Genomic DNA, 23348 nt, shown 5'->3' with positions numbered 1-23348 from the left:
CACATAAGTTCTGTCAATGGTAGCTGATGTTTGACTCTGTACATCATGACACTAAGGACAACTCATTCCTTTTGAGTATGGACTGGTTTTGCTCCTTTGGATCACCTATAATCATATTCTAAAGACAGTTGGTTGGGCATAATTTAGTGGCTTTACTCTGTAAGTGGCCATTGTTTCTGAATTCTGAGTGATTTCTGGTTCCTGCCCATATTTCCTTTGAGTTCAGCAAGGGGAGAATTTCTACTTCAGTCTTTGGAGCCCACCTTGTCAGCTTTTAGAGTTGGCTTACTCCAGCTCTTGTACATCAACTCCCCCACCCCCACCCACGCCCCGAGACAAAAGCCTACCTCTGGCTGTTCACCAAGTCACAGGTGGAAAAGGAATGCTAGGATCACACACAGGGAGACTCCACAAATGGAAGGAGTGAAGTCACATCTCTTCATACAAATGATAGTGTCCTTTTATCAGCCCAGGTGCTCATTTTTTACATCACATGCATCACTCAATTTGACCATTATCACAGCCTCATAAGATGGGCAGTTCCTACACCTTTAGTTCCATTTTACAGAAAAACAAAAGCTTGAGGCTCAGAGAGAAAGAAGACTCGTTGCCCCTGAAGTCACTTCCTCAGTTCTTTCTATGAAGCCCTGGGCTGAACATTCCCATGGCTGGGAAAATGCCTGACCTCAAGAAGGACATCTGCTCACCCCAACTTCCAGATTATTCTGGGCCAGCTTTGCTGAAGAAATAGCGTGGTGTGCATATGCAAAGGGGCCTGGAAGGCATGCCTTCCAAGAAACGGCATGTCTTGTGACGTAGCCGCCATGCACGGCACACAATTATTTATAATGCTCAACTTTATCTTCCGGGCTGTGGGTTTCCTCTCTCACCTTTTAAACTCTCAAATATGAAGCCTACTTGACCACTAATACATTGTGATGGCTTCAAAGTAAGTCCCCACAAATGGAAGCTGCTCTTTAATTATTCAGAAATATGACAAAACCCATCATCAATCCCCAGGTCTGAGTCACAGGGGGACCCCGGCAGCAGTTCAACCATTACTCCCAAACCGCAGCCACTCAGACAAGAATAACAGCAGATGCTTGGGCCTCCCCAACAACTGACCCAGCAATAACCCATCCTTGGGGCTCTGTCCCTTGGCTGTTGCATGCCGGGATGACAAGGGTTTTCAGCTGGTGCTGTGAGGAAAGGAAACCTCCCCTCACAATACATACACACTCACACATCCACACACTCACGCTCATAGTGTCAGTCAACCTAAGAGGCAGACTAAGAATGAAAGATCCTTAAGCTACCATTCAGACCACTGCTATGCAATCAGAAAGACAAACCTGTTTGCCTCACTGCTTTCAACCAATTACTGTAAGTTTCGCAGTGATGTTTAGATACCTTGTGCATCTCCTTACTATATCTTTCTTTATCCATTCCCTTTGTTTTGAGCACTAAGTTTCTGCTAAGCCCTTGTAGTGGGCACTGGAGCAATAAGTGGAACCACCACTTATTGACGGGCACCAGGAGCCCCTTCACTGAAAGATCACACCACTGTCTTGTATGAAACACTACAAAGAAAAGCTGGGGGTGGCCCAGCTTACTGTGGGTTGGCCACCATCCAAGCCCGTCCATCATTCATGTGCATCATGTAAGTCATGTAATCAAGGCCATGCCCCAATCTAGGAGAGTCACCTGGGGACACCCACCTCTCTAGGAGAGGATCTGCTGTCATCTCTGTTTCACAGAGGAGGAAACTGCGGCCTGGACTTCACTAAGCATAGCTAGAGGGGCTGCTGTGGTCTGAATGGTTGTTTCTGCAAATCCGTATGTTGAAATCCTAATGCCCAATGTAATGGTATGAGAAGGTGGGGCCTTTGGGAGATGCTTAGGTCAGGAGGGTGGAGCCCACATGAATGATATTAGTGCCCTTATAATAACAGTACAGTCTCCAGAGAGATCCCTAGCCCTAACTACTGTGTGCACACACAGTGGGAGGCAAGGGCTATGAACCAGGAAGAGGCCCATCACCAGAAGACAACCATGCTGGTGCCTTGATCTTGGACTTCTCAGCCTCCAGAACTGTGAGCAAGAGAGCTCTGTTGTTTATAAGCCACCCAGCCAGGGGTGTTTTGTTACAATAGTCAGGACAGACTAAGACAGTGGTCCATGCTCTTGCCATCCCCACATCATATTTTAGAGATGCATTGATGTTTGGATGGAGTATTACAGGACCCAGAAGAGGGCTCCAAAAGGAGATGGACAGAGATGAACCAGAGCCTGGGTGGGCTCTCCCCTAAAAGGCACCCCCTGAGGTCACTGCTGAAAATGACCAGGAATCATTCAAGGAAAGGAGGGTGGAAACAGCATCCCAGCAGAGAGGGAGGGGCACAGTCTGGGTGCAGATGCAACATCTCAGGGCAGGGACGTGTCTCCAGGATGCTCATTGTGGCTGAAGAAGGGGGCATGCAGCAGGAGGGGGAGTAGGGGAGCGAGGAAGGACTCAACAGTCTCAGAGTGGGATATGCTCAGCCACAGAAGGCAGTGCTGAGCAGGGAGTGAGGTAGAGTCCTGTGGGAGAGAATTATGGGGCCACTGCTGGGACTCTGACGCACCATGACCCCGCCTCCCTGCCATGCTCACAGCACACACGCTGAGCAGGCAGGCAGTCATGGAGGGCTGGAGACCCAAGCAGAGCCACAGGGACCCAGGAGAGACAACCAGATGGGTGGGTGGGGTGCAGGGCATAGTTTCAAGGGGAACTAGCTAGGGTGGGAGGCTAAATTTTCTTCCAATATTAAAGGAACTGAAGGGCTCAGAGAGAACAATGGTAGAGGCATGTGGGCCAAGATATGGAGACTTCTCAGCAGCCTCAGGTTGCCCTGGGGCCTGGCAGTCATGGGGGCATGGATGACCAGCAGAAGATGCTGAGCATGGGGAGACCCTGTCCCTGTAGTCATGGGAAGGGCCTCCTCCTCTTGGGGCTCAGTCCCCAGCCCACTCTCTGGCTTGGGGGAGACCTGAAGCCCTCCTTTCCTGGTCAATAAATGACAGCCTTGCACTTGTCCTTCACAGCCCAAAACCTGCACACTGATGCTTCTGTAAATGGAAGCTCTTTGCACAATATGTCTGTAATGCGCTCTAAGTGAGCGTGAAAGAGCAAGCTGACAGTTTGGGGTCACAGTCGCCATCCCTGGGGGTAGATGCAGGCAGTGTGACATGGAAAAGTGGAAGACAAGGTGGGGGAAGGGGGTGTGGGAGTTTGTGTGTTTCATGCCACCAGGATGAAGGCCAGACCATCCCCTTGGGGATGTAGGGAAGATGGCAACAGTGAGGGGGTGCAGTGATGGGGGATAAGGGAACCTATCCCCTCTCCTCCACCAGGAAGGCTCTGGGAAAGTGAGCAAAGATGCAGGTGTGCAGTTGAAGGTGGACCTGCCTGGGTTCTGAAGGGAAAAGGAGAAAATTACAAACTGATACATGGGAAAGAGAAGAAAAATGAGGATGGGGATCAGAGGCATAGGGTCCACTAAGTCACCACAAGTCTTTCTGATGGAAACATAGAAGGTCTAAGAAATGGGGATGTGGAGCTTAGAGGAAGCTACTCACCTTCCATGAGTCACTTAGAGGGTCATTTCCTCAAGACCAGAGCCCATTGCTCCTAGCTGAACCCTCCAGCTCCCCTGGGGAACCTGGAGCCCAGAAGGGGGCTCTGACAACACAGAACCTTCCCAACCCTGCCTGCTCCTGGAGGGCAAGACTAGGCTCTGCACTCTGATGCCCTGGGTCCTGTGCTGTCCAGGCTCAGAGGGAGAAGGGACTGGGATGGGGCAATAATGCAGTGTGCACCTGAGGCCATGCTGATGCACTCAGCCTCCTGATGCTGAGCCCACCTTGTGTGTGGATGCTGGTCTAGATGGAGCCAATCTCCCTCAAGGACAGCAGGACTTATACCCACCCAGGACTGAACCCTGATACCCAATCGTACCACAGGGTCCTGATCCCAACTCAGCCTCCCTCACCTGCCAGCCTCTGTGGAGGCTCCCACAGGCCTCTCAGAGATACACAGGTGTGGGTCCCGATCTGTCCACCTCCCAGCTTTGGCTCCCAACTGTATCACATGGAATGTTTTCCTCCCTTCCCAGTCATGTTGCTCATAGACCATCTAGGTCGTCATTCTCCTCACTGTTAGAACTACTGATGTGGCGGTGCTAAGAGAGGTCAAGTTCACTTTATGTGACCAGTTTTCAAGATCACCTCCACCTTGCACATTGGGAGTTCTCTCCATGGGAGGTCAGTTCATGAGATAAGGGATCATGGCTATAAAAGGTGCCAAGCTTGGGGAGGAGAGAAGGAGTTGACAGAGGAAGGAGGTAGAATAGGAGAGTGGTCAGGAGCTCCCTTTCAGAGTGAAACGTATTTGTTGAAATTCTGCCTCTAACATGCACTGTTGTAAGACTCTGAAGTTTTCTTAGGGGTGAGAACAACCTCATGAGAGCTACTTACATAAGTTCTTCTGAAGGTATAGGCTGACCTACGTGCTTGTAGCCTGAACCGTCACTGCACAGACTTGACTGCCTTGTAGTCCTGTGTCATCCCTGAGAACCAGTGATTATTCCCATTTCACAGCTGCAGGGTGTTGAGCTCAGAGGGAGGAGACATGAAGGAGATCCCGTGATGACTCAATACTGGAGCCTGTACTTGGACCTTGGTCTGGTCATCTCCAAAGCCCACATTTCTTTCCCTACCAATGACAGAGCCCTTCCTCTTTGCCTCTCGTGACCATATTGGGAGGAAATGTCAAGTATAATTCCTGAATCTTGAGCTTGAGAAAGCTTGAGAAAGTCAGGCCAAGAAGTGCGGCAAATATAGTACACATGACATATCTGGTGGGAAGATAAAAAATGTCAAGTTTTGAAACCATGAATTATTTTCCTTCTGTTTCCTCAAATCAGCACAAGCCCATCTGCGTGTGGTTTTCCTAAGGCAGTATGCTGAGAACAAGTTTCATTGAGGTCTCCCCGGCTCCCTTCAACCTCCCATGACACTATCTGAAGACACACAGAAGGCACGAGGGTTAGAAAGCTGGGGGCTGCCTGGTGGTAGATTTCATGAGCCCAGGCAAGATCTTGAACCCTATTCCTAAGTACCCAGCCTGACTACAGATATCACAGCTTAAATTTCTCTTCTTAGTAATTATTACAGATAAGAAAACACGCCTTCATCCCTCAATCAGAAAAATGGAGTTGGTTAAGAAATTCCCCAGGACAACATGTTCTAAATTTCTTACTAAGGTGTGCATGACTGATATTAGAGAGCAAAAGAGGATGCAAGTTCAGCGCTTTACATACACTTTATATCCCACTCATCTTTACACTAACCATGCAGGGTGTGTGCTGTTATGACTGTTACCATTTTACAGGTGAGGCTCATCAGTGACTATTAAAGTCCAAAGGACATTCATCTGGGCAAACACAGACAGACTTGTGGAAGAGCTAGAGTTTGAACTAAGGTAGCTGAACTCCAGAGCCTGTGAATATTGGAGCAGTGATAGACTCCTGAGAGAAAATGTGATCCAATGTTCCCATTTCATAGATATAGAAAGTGAGTCCCAGATAAAAAGATGTGCCTTGCAAGTGTTCACATAATATGTTAGAGCCTTTGTTTTTATCTCCTTAGGCTCTTAGTTACTCATACTTCCAATGACACATCTTAGGTGTTCTGAGGACTGACTACCTTCAGCAGTCACCTTTAGTTATTCTGCCTAGATCCTTTTTCCAGGTGGGGGCACCCATCTCCCAACCCCCATGAATGCTGGTTGCTCACGGCTCAGAGCTGCAATCTCTCAGAAGAACTGACCTTGACTAACAGGAGCCACAAGACCAGAGTGGACTGAGAGGTGATTCCCAGGCTGTGCCCCCTACAGTGGCTTCATGTAGCCAACAGATGACTGATGTGAGAGTCACTTACATGACTTTCTTTACGATGGAACCATACCTCTTCAGAGCTCCTCATGAGATCAGTCCAAAAACAAGTCTCCAGCTAAGAAAACATCCTTTCTTAGCTTATTTTCTTTTGCCCTATTTTTACTCCTCTCAGTTTCCTTTTCCTTAAAATATACTCCTTCAAGAAGTCACTTGCATAAGAATCATCCCTGTCTTAAGAGTCCATTGCTAGGGAACCCATCCTAAGATACTGTCTAAGGAAAGAGGCAGTCGTGCATTGCAAGGCATTAAGAGTGGACACTGAAGTCTTTGCCATTAAATTGTTTTCCCGGATATGATGCTAGAACGTATTATAGGGTCTCAAAATAAGAACTCAATGTCGTGTAAACTCAGAGGGGCCTTAAAGACATCTGGTCAATCCTTTCATTTTAGAGGTGGGATGGCCAACACCCAGTGAGGGGAAGCAACTCACACAGCTCACATAGAATTGGAACTCAAATCAACTCCCACAGGTAATCGTACATACAGACCAAAGACAACCCATATGCCCATTCCTACGTGGAATGTATTGTCACCAGCTCCAGGAGAACTGGGAGAATTTCTCTGTGGTGGAGGAAGGTGGGGTTGGTGTTCAGAGGTTTGATGAGACCCTGTCTGGCTACTCTCTTGTCTATAATCCATTGCTCACAGAATGAAAGCCATGCTCCTTGGCCCAACATTTAGGTATTTTCACAGGACAATGCCCTTGAGCCTTTGTGCCTGACATCCCCTGCTCCCCAAGACACCTTGAGATCATCTGCCCTTCGTCTTTCTCTTATCCAAGCCTGTTGTACTATTGCTGGTCCTTACTAGAATATATGTAGAATTATAAGATAAAATACAAATGCCCAGTAAAATGTGAATTTCAGCTAAACAACATATATGTTCTGGTATAAATATGTCCCAAATATTGCCTGGGATATATTCATACTAAAAAAGCATTTGTTGTGTACCTAATCTAGCATATTTGTTACTCCTTCTGCCTGAAATCCTCTGCCCCACAACTTATAGGCACTGTGGGGGAAGGAGAGGAGGGACTAATTGAGAGAGTACTATTGATTTATATATACAGTAGCATGTGTAAAACAGCTAGTGGGAAGCTGCTGTATAGCACAGGGAAATATATTCAATATCCTGTGATAAACCATAAGAAAAAGGATATGTATGTATGTATGTATGTATAACTGAGTCACTTTGCTGTACAGCAGAAATTAACGCAACATTGTAAATCAACTATACATCAATGAAATTTAAGAAAAAAAATAAGGACATGGGTAAGTAGCTAGACTGATCGTGGAAAGTCTTTTGAGGACGGAACATTTTTATCTAGGATCTGAGAGATAAGAAATAGTCTGTTGTATGAAAAGCAGAGGAAAGGGGGTTTCAATAAGAAAGAACTGCCTGTGAGGAGGACCTGAGGCCAGCGAAAGCTTGTCACGTGTGAACCTGTTAGAGGAATCGAACAGACAAGAGGGACAAGAAGCATGAGGTAAGTACAGAGCTGTAAGCAGGGGCCAGATCACATGCAACCTTATCAGTTGTGTCTAGGAGGTTATTTCAAGGAAAGTAGGAGGCTATTACTAGGCCTTCAGCAGAGCAGTGACACAAATTGATTTAGGCAGAGATCACACTTAATGCTGTGAGCCTCTTTTATCTCTGAACCCCCAAATTTCATATTGAATACACTTCATAAACATTTAATAAATAAACAAGTCTGTTACCTTAGTTGACCATCACTCGCCTCATCTGTAACAGGACCTTTGGAACTTCCATGCTGACACTTTCTCATCCAGGAAGAACAATGGCTCACTGTTTACTGCCCCCACTTATTAAGAAAGTTGTCAAGAGGTACTTAAGACTGTCAGAACACCTGTCCTCATTGGAAGGCGCTTTGGTCTAAAGAAGAGCTTTACCCTCTGAGCCATTCGGGAAGCCCAAAAAGTGAGTGTTAGTCAGTCATTCATGTCTTAACTCTTTGGGACCCCATGACTGTAGCTTGCCAGGCTCCTCTGTTCATGGGATTTTCCTAGCAAGAATACTGGAATGGGTTGCCATTTCCTCTTCCAGGATATCCTCCTGACTTAGGGATCAGCCCCACATCTCCTTCAGGTGAATTATTCACAACTTAGTCACCTGGGAAGCCCTCTCAGGACTTTCAGGTCTTCAATAGTGCCCCGAACGTCTCTCAAGGTTTATAGCCTATCGCTCCCCTTCTTTTTCCCAACTCATGTCACGCCCAACATAACTTAAACACCTTTTGTGGAAAAATCTCTCTCCCCATCTTTTATTTTCAGCTCCCAAATGTCAAAATTCTCAGCACCTATACTAGCTGCCAAGGTCTTCCAGCTCACCCTACTCTTCCTGTGCACCAGTGGGAAGGTCCATACCCTGCCCTGAGCACCACAGCCCTTCATTGAGACCTTTCTCCCATCCTGGCTGTTGTCCACCACTCGCTAAGGTCAGTTACATCTCACCATGGCCATCAGTTCCTTTAATGAGCCAGGGATACCAGTTCTCCCTTTCTGAATGCCCCACAGGGTCAAGCCTTATTATTGGAAGAAGGAGAGAAAGGAGGCAGAGAGCACAAAGTACTAACTAGCATCTCATCTCACTTTTACAGCCATCCTGTATGATAATTCTACTAGCCACACTTTTCAGATGAGAAAACTGAGGTTCACAGAGGTTAAGCAAAAACCTCGACCCCTAGGTCTTAAGGGACCAAGTCTGAATTTAACTCTGAGCCCATCTAATTCTAAGACTGATGTCTCCCCAGCCTCCACTCAAGGCCACCCCAACAAAGCTACTTTGCTTTTTAAGACTATCTGCCTTCCTCTCCCATCTGCAACACACTCTTCTCCTGCACTTATTGCAAAGATCATGTGTACCGCACCTCACACCTCTCCCCCGGCCCTTCCCTGAAATCTGGCGTTTAAATGGGACTGAGCCACTGAGCCTCCTGCAAACACCACAGGACTGGAAGGACTGTGTGCATTCCAAGGGACCAGATTGGACCAGAGGCACCCGTGTGTACTACATCTGCCACAAGAGCGATGAGACATTTTAGTCTCATTTAGTCTCACTTGTTTGCAGAGCTCATCTGGAACTTTTCTCTGGGAAATCAAACATTATAGTCACAGCAAAAAAAAAAAAAAAAAAGTCATTTTACCCTATTCTACAGGTCATAAGTGGTTGCCTATAACAAGAAGTCTCCTTCTAGTTGACCACTGTCAAAAAATAAAGTCTCCTTTGCAAAGACTGAGAGATGTTTCATGATCAGGCCCATGGTCTCTTCCGCCTGCTGTTCCAGTCCACCCACAGGTGGGCTCTGACCACACACAGGGCTGAAAATGCCCCCATCCCAAGACCTTGACATGGAAATAAGTCCATACTCCTGGTGGTGCTCTTTGCTCTACCTAGACTCTATAATCATCTATGTTTCTGGTGAGCTTCTTGTCAACCTCTAAAATGTATCTCACCAACAACCCTCTCTTGAGCTTTCTCAGAATCCCTGTGACTTTGTGAACAGAATGAATCACTTTCAAAAGTGATGAGAACACAGCACCCTGTACAAACCTCTAACCATCATTCATTCAACAAGTGTAAATGCATCACCTACTATGTACCATGTGCTGTGTCGGGCTCTGGAGAAACACCAAAGGACCAAAGAAACTAAACCCCTTGCTTCATGAGACTTATGCTCTTGTGCATGGATTGTCCCATTTTCTGAGGCTCCTCCAGTGTACTGTTTGTGTCTCCAGGAAAGAACAGTTAATTCCCAACTTTGTTTCTCCAAGACAAAGCATGGCACCCAGTACTTGGTAGACATTTAATCATCGTCTTTACATTCGACTGCGGAAGACACATGTCATGATTGTGTAACACTCACCAGGAAGTCAGGATGCCTGGCTCTGCCCCAAACAACCTGCATGATCCCAGAACAAAACCAGTTCCTGGTCTCAGAAAGAATTCCCTTGCTGAAATTGACAGTTGGAGAGGAAATGCTCTTGGGGGTGACTTAGGGCAATTTGCTTCAAATGAACTTCATAATCTACAGTGTATTTTTCATAGAGAAAAATAAAATACAAAGCTCTGAGTAGATCCTAACTGGATATGGAGTGAGAATTACTGCTGCTGCTACTGCTAAGTCACTTCAGTCATGTCCGACTCTGTGTGACCCCATAGATGGCAGCCCACCAGGCTCCGCCGTCCCTAGGATTCTCCAGGCAAGAATACTGGAGTGGGTTGCCATTTCCTTCTCCAGTGCATGAAAGGGAAAAGTGAAAGTGAAGTCACTCAGTCATGTCCGACTCTTCACGACCCCGTGGACTGTAGCCTACCAGGCTCCTCCGTCCATGGGATTTTCCAGGCAAAAGTACTGGAATGTTACTAGGAAGTCCCAAAGTTTCAGCCACTGCCTTCTGATCCTAAGCCCAGGGCCTGCTGACAACCTAAGAGCCCATCTTCAAATCAATCTCATTGATATTGCTCTGTAAAAAGCTATTTCCCAACAGACGACAGCTCAGAGGTGCTGGCTGGGGTGTCTTGCTGGGTGACTGTGTCTGTATCTCATACAAGGATGAGAAATGTCCTGAAGGTCTGACCCTCTCTGATAGCTACCTTTCTTCTTAACACAAAATAGCTCTAAACGTGGTATGAAGGAGAACTTGAAACCTCACCAATCCATCCTCAAGATGCATACAGTTTCTTATGAATAGGGAAGACAGTTATTTTGGTGGATCTTATGAACAGAATAAAAAAGCCTGAGTGCCAAAGAATTGATGCTTTTGAGCTGTGATATTGGAGAAGACTCTTGAGAGTCCCTGGGACAGGAAAGAAATCAAACCAGTCAATCCTAAAGGAAATCAACCCTGAATATTCACTGGAAGGACAGATGCTAAAGCTGAAGCTCCAATATTTTGGCCACCTGATGCGAAGAGCCGACTCACTGTTAAAGACCCTGATGCCGGGAAAGAGTGAGGGCAGGAGGAGATGAGGGTGGCAGAGGATGAGATAGTTAGGTGGCATCACTGACTCAATGGACATGAACTTGAGCAAACTCTGGAAGATAGTGAAGGACAGGGAAGCCCGGCATGCTACTGCCCATGGGGTCACAACAAGTGGGACACAACTTAGCAACTGGACAATGAACAGAATGGGAAAACCCCTTAGGTTCTTTTTCCTTCCCCTAGACATGGCGGCCATTATGAACTAAAGATGGTTAATGATCAGAGAAAGGGAACCATGTAGGCACTGTGCCTTAGGTCCCTGTTTGGAAAACCTCCTTTAAAGGTTGAAAAGAGGAAGAATGCCTGAGTGGGGAATAGCAACTGGACCTCTCAACCTAAAACCCTGCCCTTGATAATCACACCACCCCCCCTCCAGAGACCTCACCAACTTCTGCTGTCAAGTCTACATTGGCCTCAGGGGGCACTGTTTGTCATGTAAATGCCATCCCAATTATGGATACAGAACCCTCCCCTTAATTCTTTGTGGCACATCTGAAACAGAGCTGGAACCTCCAACTCAGACTGATCAATGTCCTAGGGAAAACAAAAGGGAAACAAATTCAGAGGATCTTGTAAAAGTTGAAAGTCAGATCACTTGATCTAGCCAATCTGACTTGATCTCTGAACTCTGCAGCATATTCATTCATTCATTCATAGCACCGGGTTGGTCTTGATGAAGTTGTACCACCCTGAAGCCCACAGTGTGAGGTCTACCCTCTCAGAATTCCAGGCACAAGAGAATGAGTCTCAGAAGCAAAGGCAAGAAAATGTTTCCCTGTGCTGTCAAAGGCTTGCTTAGCAAGACCCAATCTTCTAAGGGACAGAACTCCTACTGGGGGCCTGTCTCCTCCTGGAGGGACCTCGGTCCTGGCTTTATGGCCGCAGGGTTATCAGGTGAAAATTTAGTCCAGGAAGGCCAACATCCTCTTTCTTGACAGGTGATAGATTCATGTTGTTTCACAAGAGTTGGGGTTTACTGTTTGTACATTCACCTGTTCACTGGACCTTTCCTCAAACTCCCCTCCTGACCACCATTCTCCTCGATCGCAGACTGCTCCTCTCCTGGAGTTCCCCATTTCAGAGCAGCACCAGACACCCCACAGCCAAACACAGAAGCTCTCTGACTCCTTTCCTTTGACCTTCCTATGCCTCCCCTCACCACACCCTGGTGACTTTATCCAGACAAGTCCCAGCTCTCCTTACTCTCCACTTCCACACCTCTGCTGTCTTTCATAGCACTGTCTCCTCCTCCCCAGCTGGTTGTCTTTACCCTGGATCCCTCCTTTACCAAGCACATGGCTCTCATGACATCGTTCCCTGAAAATCTGTCCAAGTCTTATTACTCCTCTACCTCAAAACCTCCAGAAGCTTCTCATTACCATAAAATCAAGGATTTTTTTTTTTTTTTTTCTCAAGCATTTTACCAAGTGTTTCTCAGCTAAATGTAATGCAAAAGAGAGGTTTTGTGAAAATACATCTGGGAAACTAGAGTTGTACTTTCAAAAAATATGTTTAAATGCAGGATTTCTCCATGGCTTTGACAAGGTATTGATAAGTAGGTTGATAAGTCTATTGGTGACCCATGGATATAATAGAATATATTGGGTAACTTTCCACAAATTATTTTATCAAAAAACTGTTTTAGAGGTATTTTATGGTACTCATGTCACTTGGAAACTGTATTTAAAAATTCTGGTGTATAATATGAATCACAGCGTCTATATTCTGGCATTTAATGTACTGTATAATTTAGCTCTACTTCTCTTTCTTTCCTCAATTTCATCCATTAACAATGCTTAGCTTGTTGGACTTTTAATTATAAAATAAATGCATGACTTTTATGAAGTTAAATAAACTTTATAAAGAATTTAAAATTAATTTTTCTTCAAATTCATGCCTTGCCTTAAGATAACAAAATGATACCATTTTTTTAATTGTTCTGTTTCTTGTTTTAGCTATGCTTATAGCCACACCGACAAAGATATACAGGTTTACTTATTCTTTTTCTTCCTCCTTTTTTTTCTTTTCACTAAAAAATCATATCAAGTTTCATACATTATTCTGCAGCTTCTTTTTGTGTCATCGAAAGTGTCTCCCTGGACATCTTTCCAGATTAATGGACATTGATCTTTATCGTTCACTGAAGTAGCTTTGTGATCCACTACAGTGCAAATGCACCAAAATACCCCAGTTTATTCAATCACTCCCCTGTTGATGGATTGCTAGCATTCTAATCATTTGCAGAGTTTTCATTTTTTGTTTAATGCATGCAGTGCTACGATAAACAATCATAATAAAATCCTTTCAATTTATTTCTGAAGGATTGGTGTCCCAAAAGTTGATGAAACTCATTTTTTTCATGAAAAACTCCTATTATTCACTTTTAGTAACTCTTGGGTGAGATGAAGACCTACCGAAGTTGTCAAGAGTAGATTCTGAACCCCTGGCTGGAGCCCATCATCCTAAAGGTGAGACCATCTGTCTTCTGAAGTCAGCTCTCAGGATGTCCTTTTGGACACAATGGGCAGATGACCGGCCTCCTGGTTCATCACAGGACACTGGTCCCCAACCACCTCCCTCCTTCCTTTACTCATGTTCCTCGATGATCCTCCCTGAGCTGCATCTCAGTGACACCTTCATTTAGAGAAGGCCAAGGACATCAACCATGTGACACCAGCAGGAGACAATGCACAGAAAGGGCACAAGACTCAGAGCCTGCCGCGCCCACAGAGTCCAAAAGCCAGGAATCAGAAGGGAGCAGAGCTGACGTGGGGATGGGCTGCTCCATCCTCTGCAGGGGTTCCCAACCTCTAGGATCTAAGGCCTGGTGATCTGAGGTGGAGCTGACATCATAGTAATAGAAATAAAGTGCACAATAAATATAATGTGCTTGAATCATCCTCAAACCCACCCTCCCACTCCAGTCAGTGGAAAAGGTTATCTTCCATGAAACTGGTCCCTGGAGCTGAAAAGCTTGAGGACAGCTGATCTAGAGCAACTGCATACTGCACACGCAGACTCTGCCTGCAGGCTGCCTTCCAGTAGACCCCGTTCAGGAGAGAGTCAGTCCTGGGAGGCATCCACCTCCCCTCCTCTCTTCCTCACCAGCTCATTCCTTTGAAACCTATCCTTCTGCCTAAGCTGCAAGTGACACTACAAGTTACTTACATATTTTGTTATTTTGGCCTTGGTTTCATTAACCATAAAATGGGAATAACAGTAACAACTAACAGGGATGTGAAGATTTAGTAAGTATAATCTATTTCCTTTCAAATCAGTGCTCAGATACAGATGATATAACAGACACACACATGTATTATACATGCGCGTGTGCTCAGTCATGTCTGACTCTTTGCGATCCTATGGACTGTAGCCCGCCAGGCTCCTCTATCCACGGAATTCTCCAGGCAAGAATACTGGATCGGGTTGCCATTTCCTAATCCAGGGGAATCTTCCTGACCCAGGGATCGAACTTGTGTCTCCTGCATTGGCAGGCAGATTATTCACCACTGTGCCACCTGGGAAACCCATTATACACAAAAAGTGCTTAAAACAGTGATCCATAGCACTGTCCCAGGAAGCCTTAGCTCTTACTTCTGGCTATATGCTCGTCACCAGGGTAGGTCTCCCAGGAACACCCCAGCCCGAGACACCATGGACCACTCTGTTCCCTATGTGTGGCATGATGCCACACACCTGACCTCTGCCTCTGTTCCTATCTCCCCTAAGATTGACCTTCCCTCAGCCCAATGCCCACTTGCCCACATCCTTCTCCTCTTCAAAAGCTCACTTCAAATTATAAAGCCTTCCAGGATTCTCACCTGTCTTCCAACACCCCCAAAGCTTTCACTCTCCCACCTGGTTTTATAACAGCTTTCCTCCTTAGTCTGATCATTTTCTGCCTTGTATTACAGTCATGCATGCCCTTGACTTTCTCTCACTTGGAAGACAAGTTCCTTGGCAACGTAGCTGAAATGCTTCCATTCCCTTCGCTGTCTGCCACAGTGACTGACACACAGTGATGCTAAGCACAGACTGGCCAAGTGAATGCTGTCACCTTAGGAACCCTTGGCAGTGACAGTGTCTTTGCTCATCTTTGAATTCCATTCCACTGCTGCATAAAAACTGGGGCTTCCTCTCAGTGGGTCGATAGCTTAGTAGGCCCACTGCACTGCAGTAGGGTGCACTGCAGTGCCGGGGGGAAGGCAGGATGGTCACGGTGTTATGTGACATGTAGAGCTCAGGCTGGGTAACCACGTGGACACAGGGACTGGTCTCTCTGGCTCAGAGAGCATCTGGAGCTAGAGCCCTCCTATGGGTAAGAGTCCACACACCTCACCCATTCCTCATCATCTGTGTCAGAGCCCCAATTTTAACTTGAAGTGCAGTGTCTGACCCAACTGAAATGGAATCCAGGGAAGGTCGAATCCTATTAAGTCACCAGACCATAAAGCAGAAAGGTATAAAGTTGACAAATTGCTTCTCCCAGTGGTGGCAGCTGTGAAGCACGCAGCAAGGCTGGGCTCTGACCCAGGAAAGGCCAACAGAGAGTCCCTCCTTCTCCCCAGAGCCCGGTCTCAACATCCAACATCCAACATCCCTTCCCAGTGGAGGCGGCATTAAGTGTCTAACGAGTAAGTGTTTAGCACGGTTCCTTGTATTTTATTTCTCAATTCAAACAGAACCTGGGTGTACCAGGTCAGGCCTGCCTACAGGATAAGAAGTTCACAGTGACTCTTTCAAAAAGGATTTCTGCTGGTGGTACACCAAGTTAACACCGTGCATGTCCCACCATCCTGCCCTTTCCCTCCCAGACAGTCCCGGGAGGAGCTGAATCTGTCAATCATGGGTTCCTGAAAAGAGTTCTCAGGGCTCCACTGAGTATGCACTCGACTCCTCTTCTACGCTCTGTCAGCCACCAAGGTGACTGTGTCCAGGAGGGAAGAGGTTGAGGAGGGAGGCAAATGCCACATAATTTTATCTACATTATCCCCCAGAATTCTCCCTACAACCATGTCATGTCAGTATTAGATAAGGTCTGCCTTGTAAAAATGAACAAAGAGAGGTCCAGCAAGGATAGTCACTTATCCAAGGTCAAGCAAGTAGTATCAATACAAAGTCAAGTTGCATACAAGGTTGAATCCTTCTGGTTAAAGTTAACTTTGAGTCTGTCACACAACATACTTCCCTGGCTGTCTCCAAAGCCCCTCCTCCACCACACAGTTGCCTCCTTGAACTATAAAAGGCAGCATCCTACCTCTAAGAAGGGTGCTTTCCTTGTCCTCAAGTTATCCATTCCATTCTAGGACCTTTCAGTGGACTTTACAACTTTCTAAAACAACCTGCTAAGAGTTTTGTCAACGAAGCTAGGCTGCTGGTCTCTGGTCTCAGTATTTCTCTGGGGCCCCTGCCCATTTATTTGACCCAGATAGTTCCTGCTCTTGGCTTCACTGCTACCCTGATGCCCCCCCCCGCCCCTCACCTCAGCTCTTAGACATGGCTGCCAGCTCTTAACTCAGATGTCTTGGTTTGACGAGCTATTAGGAAAAGCTTCATCCTCTGAACTTCAAATGTTCTTACTCAGAATTTTGAAATGGGACTCAGAGTTTTCCCATTTTCAGAAGTTTTCCTTCTCCTTAAGCACAATAGTGAACCTCTGCAAGCCTCAGTTTCTCATCTGTCAAAGGGATAGTAACTGTTCCTCTTTCCTTGGGAGATAAAATGTCAGCCCTATTCTATACGTATGAAGTGTTAGGATAGTAACTAGACAGAATGAAAGCTCAGGACATGTTCACCCCATGCTCCTTCTCATCAGCCACTATCAGTTCAGTTCAGTTGCTCAGTCATGTGCTACTCTTTGCAACCCCAAGGACTGTAGCATGCCAGGCTTCCCTGTCCATCACCAACTCCCGGGACTTGCTCAAACTCATATCCATTGAGTCAGTGATAGCATCCAACCATCTCATCCTCTGTTGTCGCCTTCTCCTCCTGCCCTCAATCTTTCCCAGCATCTGGGTCTTTTCCAATGAATCAGTTCTTTCACATCAGGTGGCCAAAGTATTGGAGTTTCAGCTTCAACATCAGTCCTTCCAACGAATATTCAGGGTTGATTTCCTGGAAGATTGACTGGTTTCATTTCCTTGCTGTCCAAGAGACTCTCAAAAGTCTTCTCCAACACCACAGTTCAAAAGCATCAATTCTTTAGCGTTCAGCTTTCTTTATGGTCCAACTCTCACATCCATACGCGACTACTGGAAAAACCATAGTTTTTCCTGGTCCCAAATCACTCATAGTGATAGGCTCTGTATAGCTCATCACTCATAGTGACAGTATCGGATGCAAGCCCCACCTCTGGCTACAGTGGAAAGTCAAGGGTGTGGCTGTGGAGGTGGGAGCTTACACAGAATAGAGTAGCCCTGGGTTCCTCACACATTTCTGAGAAGCTCCAATTTCCTTCTCACCTGGATCAAAGGAATAACCCAGCATCTGCTGGGAGACTTGTTGCTGCCCTCCCGAACCCCCTGCCTTCTGACTCCAACCCATCCTCACCGAAGGAGACATCTGAGTCCAACTCCCTTCCCCTGGTGTTCAACTCTTTCCAGGAAATCCGTATCTCTGATGCAAAGGCTCCCAAGGAAACCCACCCCTCTGACTTTCCAGACACTAGAATCCATTGATTGGGGAAAACATTTTTTCCCCCTCAAATAAAATAGAGACAGAATTAGAGTCACTTGTCTACTGACTCTATCTTCCTGCCTTCCTGCCTCCTCCACTGCAGTTTAGTTATTACCATTGGCAACTGCATCCATTCTTACATCCATACTCATTAACTGGTTATTTGAATAGACTGTTTAACTCTACCCAGGAGATTCGAAATCCTGAGTTCTTTTGGGAGTGTATCTTAATTTTCAAAGCATAAATTTAATAATAAAGAATAGTCTTACAAGTATTACAAATAAATCCAGTGCAGATCCTAGAACTGTAAAGGAAGTATTTGCAGAGTGCCACAGAAGCACAGGGGAGGGTGAGCGCCATTCTTTCTGAAAGAAGACTAACCTAATGCCATTCTACTCAGAAAATGCCTCCCTCCTTCAAGTTGTGGCTCAAAAGTCAGCTCCTTCGGGAAGCAGTTAAAAATGAACAATTGAAAGTTTCAGAAAAAATACAGCAAATTCCAAGGACTGAAAACAGGATCACTGGGTTCCATCTACATTTTCCTCCTGACAGGTTTGAGAAAACAGTTAGATTTGGGAAGTAGCTAGATTTGGAATCTGGTTAGCCACACAAATACAGGTGTCTCCCAGAAGTTCTCTCAAATATGAGGAAGAGGTAGAATCTAGGGAACTCTTTATCCTTTTGGTTGAAATGTCTCCACATTTTGGAAGTTTTTATCCCAATCAACGGTCTTGGGAATTTCCAAGCAGACCACACTGTGATGCACCCGTTTCCACTGTAGAGTCTTTTCATTTTGGATGTGGAGAGTAGGGAGTGTTTTGTTGTTGTTTTTTTTTTTTTTTCTGGGGAAAGCTCAAAAAAGGTTTGTCACTTGTAATCTGTGAAGTCAATTATCACATTCAACTAACGACTAGATAGAAGGATAATTAGCAACCACTTCACCCAAGGGGCTGCTTTTCCTCAGAGAGCAACAAGGGGCTTCTTAATTTTCCTAAATGTTTTGCTGTTAGTGCTTCATTTCATGCCAGAAGGCATCGAGAACAGTCTCATCCTTCCCCTTCTCACCTACACCATTCCCATCACTGCACAGCCTTGGGAATTCAGTGACTGAGATGATCTTTGCTTCATCAAATCTTCAGCTTTCCTAATTGGGTTGAGAAAGACGTGATTATTTTCATTCCTTTTTTTCTCTCCACTGAATATAAAAGGAAAGAGTCAGGCCTCATGTCAGAGTTACAGCTCTTCATACGATGGATCTAAAGAATATTACCTCTTAGAAGCAAGTCCGGCTCTGTAGTACAAGCTTCGGTTATAAATTAATGATGACTCCTTCCCCCGGTTAGACAGTGGCTCTAAGATTTGCATAGCCAATGAAAATCTGAATCTTGAGAATCAACTATCGCTCAAAACCCCAGTACACCAAGGCAGAAGTTCATCATCTCCCTCCCTGTAACTTCTTCCCTGTGTGTTCCCATCTTGGTGAAGATGCCCCCACCCACAGCCTTGCACTTCAGAAACCTGTGCACCATCTTGCAACTCTCCTCCCCTCGTCTCCAAGTCTTACTGAGTCTGTCTCCTTGAAATCAACAATACTGACCATCTTTTCTCCACCTCCACTGCTGTGACATGGTTCAGCTCCTTATTGCTCCATGCATGAATTTCTTGAATATCTACTGCACGTTCCCCACCACAAGCTTGATCTGCCTCGAAAACTTTCCTGACAGCCCTAGTAATCTTTCTCCAATGCAAATCTTATTAAGTCATGCCATTATTTACCTTACTGCTCATTTCTCTTCAGGAGAGATTTGAAGTTTCTGATACTCCCTGAAGAGACTCCACAATCTGTATGTGGTCCTCCTTTTGGCCCCTGATCTAAATGCACTCTGATCTGTGGAGATATTTACATCCCTTCATCATGAACATTTTCTTTTTATTACTGTGATTTAGCATCCCTGTGGTAAATGGCATAACGAAGATTGGGTTTTATCTCTCAGTCTGAGAATCACTGTCTTTTAACAAGCAACATTACCTCATTCATAGTATTGGATATAAGTGTCCAAGTCTATATTAGTAATTACAATACTATGAATGAGTTAATTCATTCTCTGTTTGTCCTTCTTTCTGGTTATTTCCTAATTCTTTGTTTCTTCTCTGACTTCTCTTGAATCGACTGAGGTTCTTTTGCTCTGTTTCCCCTAACCGAAATAGTTAGTGGCCTGGGGACTGTACTCCAGATCTATTTCTATAATTGGTACTTTACACTTCTGATAAACATACTTGAACATGGATTATTCAGAACAATTTTAGAGATAATCAGCATCTATGTTCTCTATATAACAAGAATTTCAGCAGGCTTTAAATTCCATCTGCCTCCTTTATGCAGCCCAAGCACATTGCATTTGGAATCAGCTGAAGTATTTCAGTTAGAAAATTAATTTTTTAAACCACAAAATAAGGTTTTTCCTGATGTATTTGTTCAATAGTTGTTTCTTTTATCCTACTTCTTCACTTCTGGATTTTTTTTCCCCTTGCTAGTTAATTCTTTTCAAGGGATCTTGCACATAGCAAATTTTCCAAATCTCTGCATATCAGAAAATCTATGGATTTTACCCTTAAGCTTGAATTAAACTTGACTGGATCTAGCAATCCAGATTCAAAGTTAATTGTCTCCCTGACATTTGGAAATATTGATCCATTATCTGCTGCATCCATTGCTGCTGCTGAGAAGTCTGATGTCAACCTGATTCACATCCTTCTACAGGTAATGAGGCCACCCAGCCCATCATACTTCACTCCAGAAGCTTTAGGAATTTCCATTAATGAACTAAAATTTCACCATACAGTGTCTCTTGTATGGATTTAATTTTTCATATATTTATTCAGCTCGACATCTAAGATTTGTCTTTCTAGGAACTTATTAGATTCTTAAATCCTATGAAATCACCTTCTATTATGTGTTTGACATATTGCTGGGTACATTCTGCTATTCAACTCATGTGCTGCTGTTCCTTCTTTCAACAATCTACTTTTTAATATCTTGCATCTCTAGTTATTCTGTCTGCGATTATTAAGAGCTGCCAAATCGAGTTGGAAAAAGTGTTCTTATTAAGTGGAAAAATCATGCTAAAATGAGTTGTTATCTGGATTGAATAGGTTTGAAACAAATGTGCCCAATTTAATAAGTCTAGTTTTACTCTAGAAATTTATGACAGACCCGAGAAATTCAGGGCTTTAAATCTTCAGATGGAGCATGAGAAGGCAAGGAAAGCATCTTTGTTGTTTAGTTGCTAAGTCGTGTCTGATTCTTTACAATCCCATGGACTACAGTATGCCAGGCTTCCTTGTCCTTCATCATCTCCTGGAATTTGCTCAAACTCACATCCATTGAGTTGGTGATGCCATCCAACCATCTCATCCTCATCTTCATGTCCCCTTCTCCTCCTGCCCTCAATCTTTCCCAGCATCAGGATCTTTTCCAGTGAGTTAGCTCCTCACATCAGGTGGCCAAAGGAAAATATAGCCCTGAACAAATACCTGGCCACATTTTTCTGTGGTGGTCTTCCAAACACCAATCACACTATTTGGATCAAGACACCCCTGGTGGTAGTGAAGCTGAGCAGGAGACCCTGTGGGGCTCCTGGGCACCAAAGCCTTTCTATGTCTCCTGTTTCTCATTTGTAGGGAACCAGTTCCAGCCTCCATGATCTTCCTTGTGTTCCAAAGGGCAGTTCAAACAGTTGCTAATTGGGGAAAGGAGAGGATGCAGAGTCAAGGGAGGAGCAGTCAAGAAACAACAGTGCAGCCTTGGGACAGGGTCCTGGTTCCGCCTTCAGGGATATCTTTGAGCTCTTCTGCAGAACTAAAAACCCCAATAAATGGAAGACATTAACCACTTGATGAAGCATTCTTCATTCCAGAGACAAGGTCACAGTTTGATAACCCTGAGAACCTCAGAAGCTCATCAAGGGTCCACCTTAGGCCAGATGAAAGGAGTGCAGGCCCTGCACACACCCTCATCCTTATTAGCAACCCTGCCCTTGAACCATCGCTATAAAACTCCTCACCAAATCCCTACCCCATGTTGGGACACACAGTTTTGAGGAGCATGAGCCCACTGTGTCCCCCTTTGCCAGGCAGAGCAATAAAGCTATCATTTTCTATGTCACTCAAAACTCTGTCTCTGAGATTCAGTCTGGTACTGGTGCACAGAGGCTGAGTTTAGTCATTAGTAGGTGTGCAAACCCCTGAGAGAAGTAAATAACTCTGCCATACCCTAATAGAACAAAAAAAAAACAGTGCTCCCACGGCAACTCTAACACATTCACACGACACCCACGTAAGCTGAGCTCGTGCTTCCCAGGGCCACGTGATGCATATGGGCAGAAAGAGCACAAGTCTGTCTTCACTTCACTTTTGGTATTCTGTGACCTTGGGGTATTTACATTCTCAACTAAACTGTTTTATTGGCTGAAGGGTTGCATTTAATATCTAGTTTCATACTGAAATCATGTACCCGGTGAATGATTTTGAGCTCCTTGAAAAAGCCATGAGCTCTGAATAACAAGAGCAATGTATTAGAAGATTTTGTTATGAACTCCCTAGGCATCCTTCAGAGGGTCAAAACCATCTTCCCAAGGAGCAGGGAGTCTCACATGGGGACAAATTCCCCAGGTCTTGTCATTTGGTTTCAGGGTTTTAATTTACTCCAGACTCCCACAGCCTGAGTCCCATGAAAGACAGTAGTCAGCTATAAGATCTCATCACCACCATCCCCTCCCTAGACTGTCTGAAACTCTGAGGACTCCCAGGGAAAGGTGGAGATATTTTGTCAGATCATCAGCACCCTATTTTCAGAGGTCCTCTGGAAGGCAGAAGTAGAAATGTTTGCCTGAGTCTGTGATGAAGTCCCTCAGCTATCAAAGACATACATCTGGAAATTTTATTCCATATTTAAAGGAAAAATCCACCTGTTATAATCATGGCCTTTAGAATCCTTTCTGGTCAAGGCATTTCCCTTCCCCTGATGGAACAGGAGAAGGTACACACAAAGCCCAATGCTAGTTTTCCAACATGAAAAAAAGGGAAAGGAACCAATTAATTTAGGAAATCTAGCATTTACCAGTTGGCTTCACCCTCAACACACAGACACACACAGTAGATACAGAGATAGTTTTAAACGCAGAGATGGATGTTCATTTTCCCTCAATACAATCCTCTGAGGCAGATGGATTATCTCCATATAGGATGTACAAACCAAGGCACAGAGCAATCAAATCCCCTCAGGTAAGTGATACTGTATTCTCAGTTGTTATTCTCATTTGCTGTGCAGGAACTAAATCTGTTTCACCCATCCCAGGATCCTTTTGCTTAGCAGAGAGTTTGGAACACAATTTGTATCCCTGACACATCCACACCAGCTCATTTACTCAGTGAACTTTCATCGACCACCTACTATGTGCCAGACCCTCTGTTAGGCAGGGTGATACAGGACTGAATGAAACAAATAAGTTCTGACCATCTAATGGGATAAATAGCAAAAATTCATCATTACTTAGTTGAGCTCTAAAAAAAAAAAAAAAAAAGCCAAAGGTTCCTACAAAGGAGATGACATTCAGAAGTGGGAGAGGAGTGGTTGGGTGATATCCCACCTTATATTAGACATCAGGGTTGGGGA

At 45.0% G+C, this 23348-nt stretch overlaps 1 long non-coding RNA gene across 1 annotated transcript in view; it reads left to right on the top strand.

Moving 5' to 3' along the window:
* Positions 1-23348, top strand: part of LOC145514711 (uncharacterized) — a 581776-nt gene that overhangs the window by 555207 nt on the left and 3221 nt on the right. The window contains exons 9-10 of the long non-coding RNA XR_014060312.1: positions 13387-13467; positions 15489-15633. This is a non-coding gene — a long non-coding RNA (uncharacterized LOC145514711). The remainder of the gene's footprint in view (positions 1-13386; positions 13468-15488; positions 15634-23348) is intronic.

Source organism: Giraffa tippelskirchi, chromosome 7 (genome assembly GCF_054371585.1).
Source record: "Giraffa tippelskirchi isolate mGirTip1 chromosome 7, T2T-mGirTip1v1.2.pri, whole genome shotgun sequence".
Taxonomy (NCBI): Eukaryota; Metazoa; Chordata; class Mammalia; order Artiodactyla; family Giraffidae; genus Giraffa; species Giraffa tippelskirchi.
This window is presented reverse-complemented; position numbering and strand designations above follow the sequence as displayed.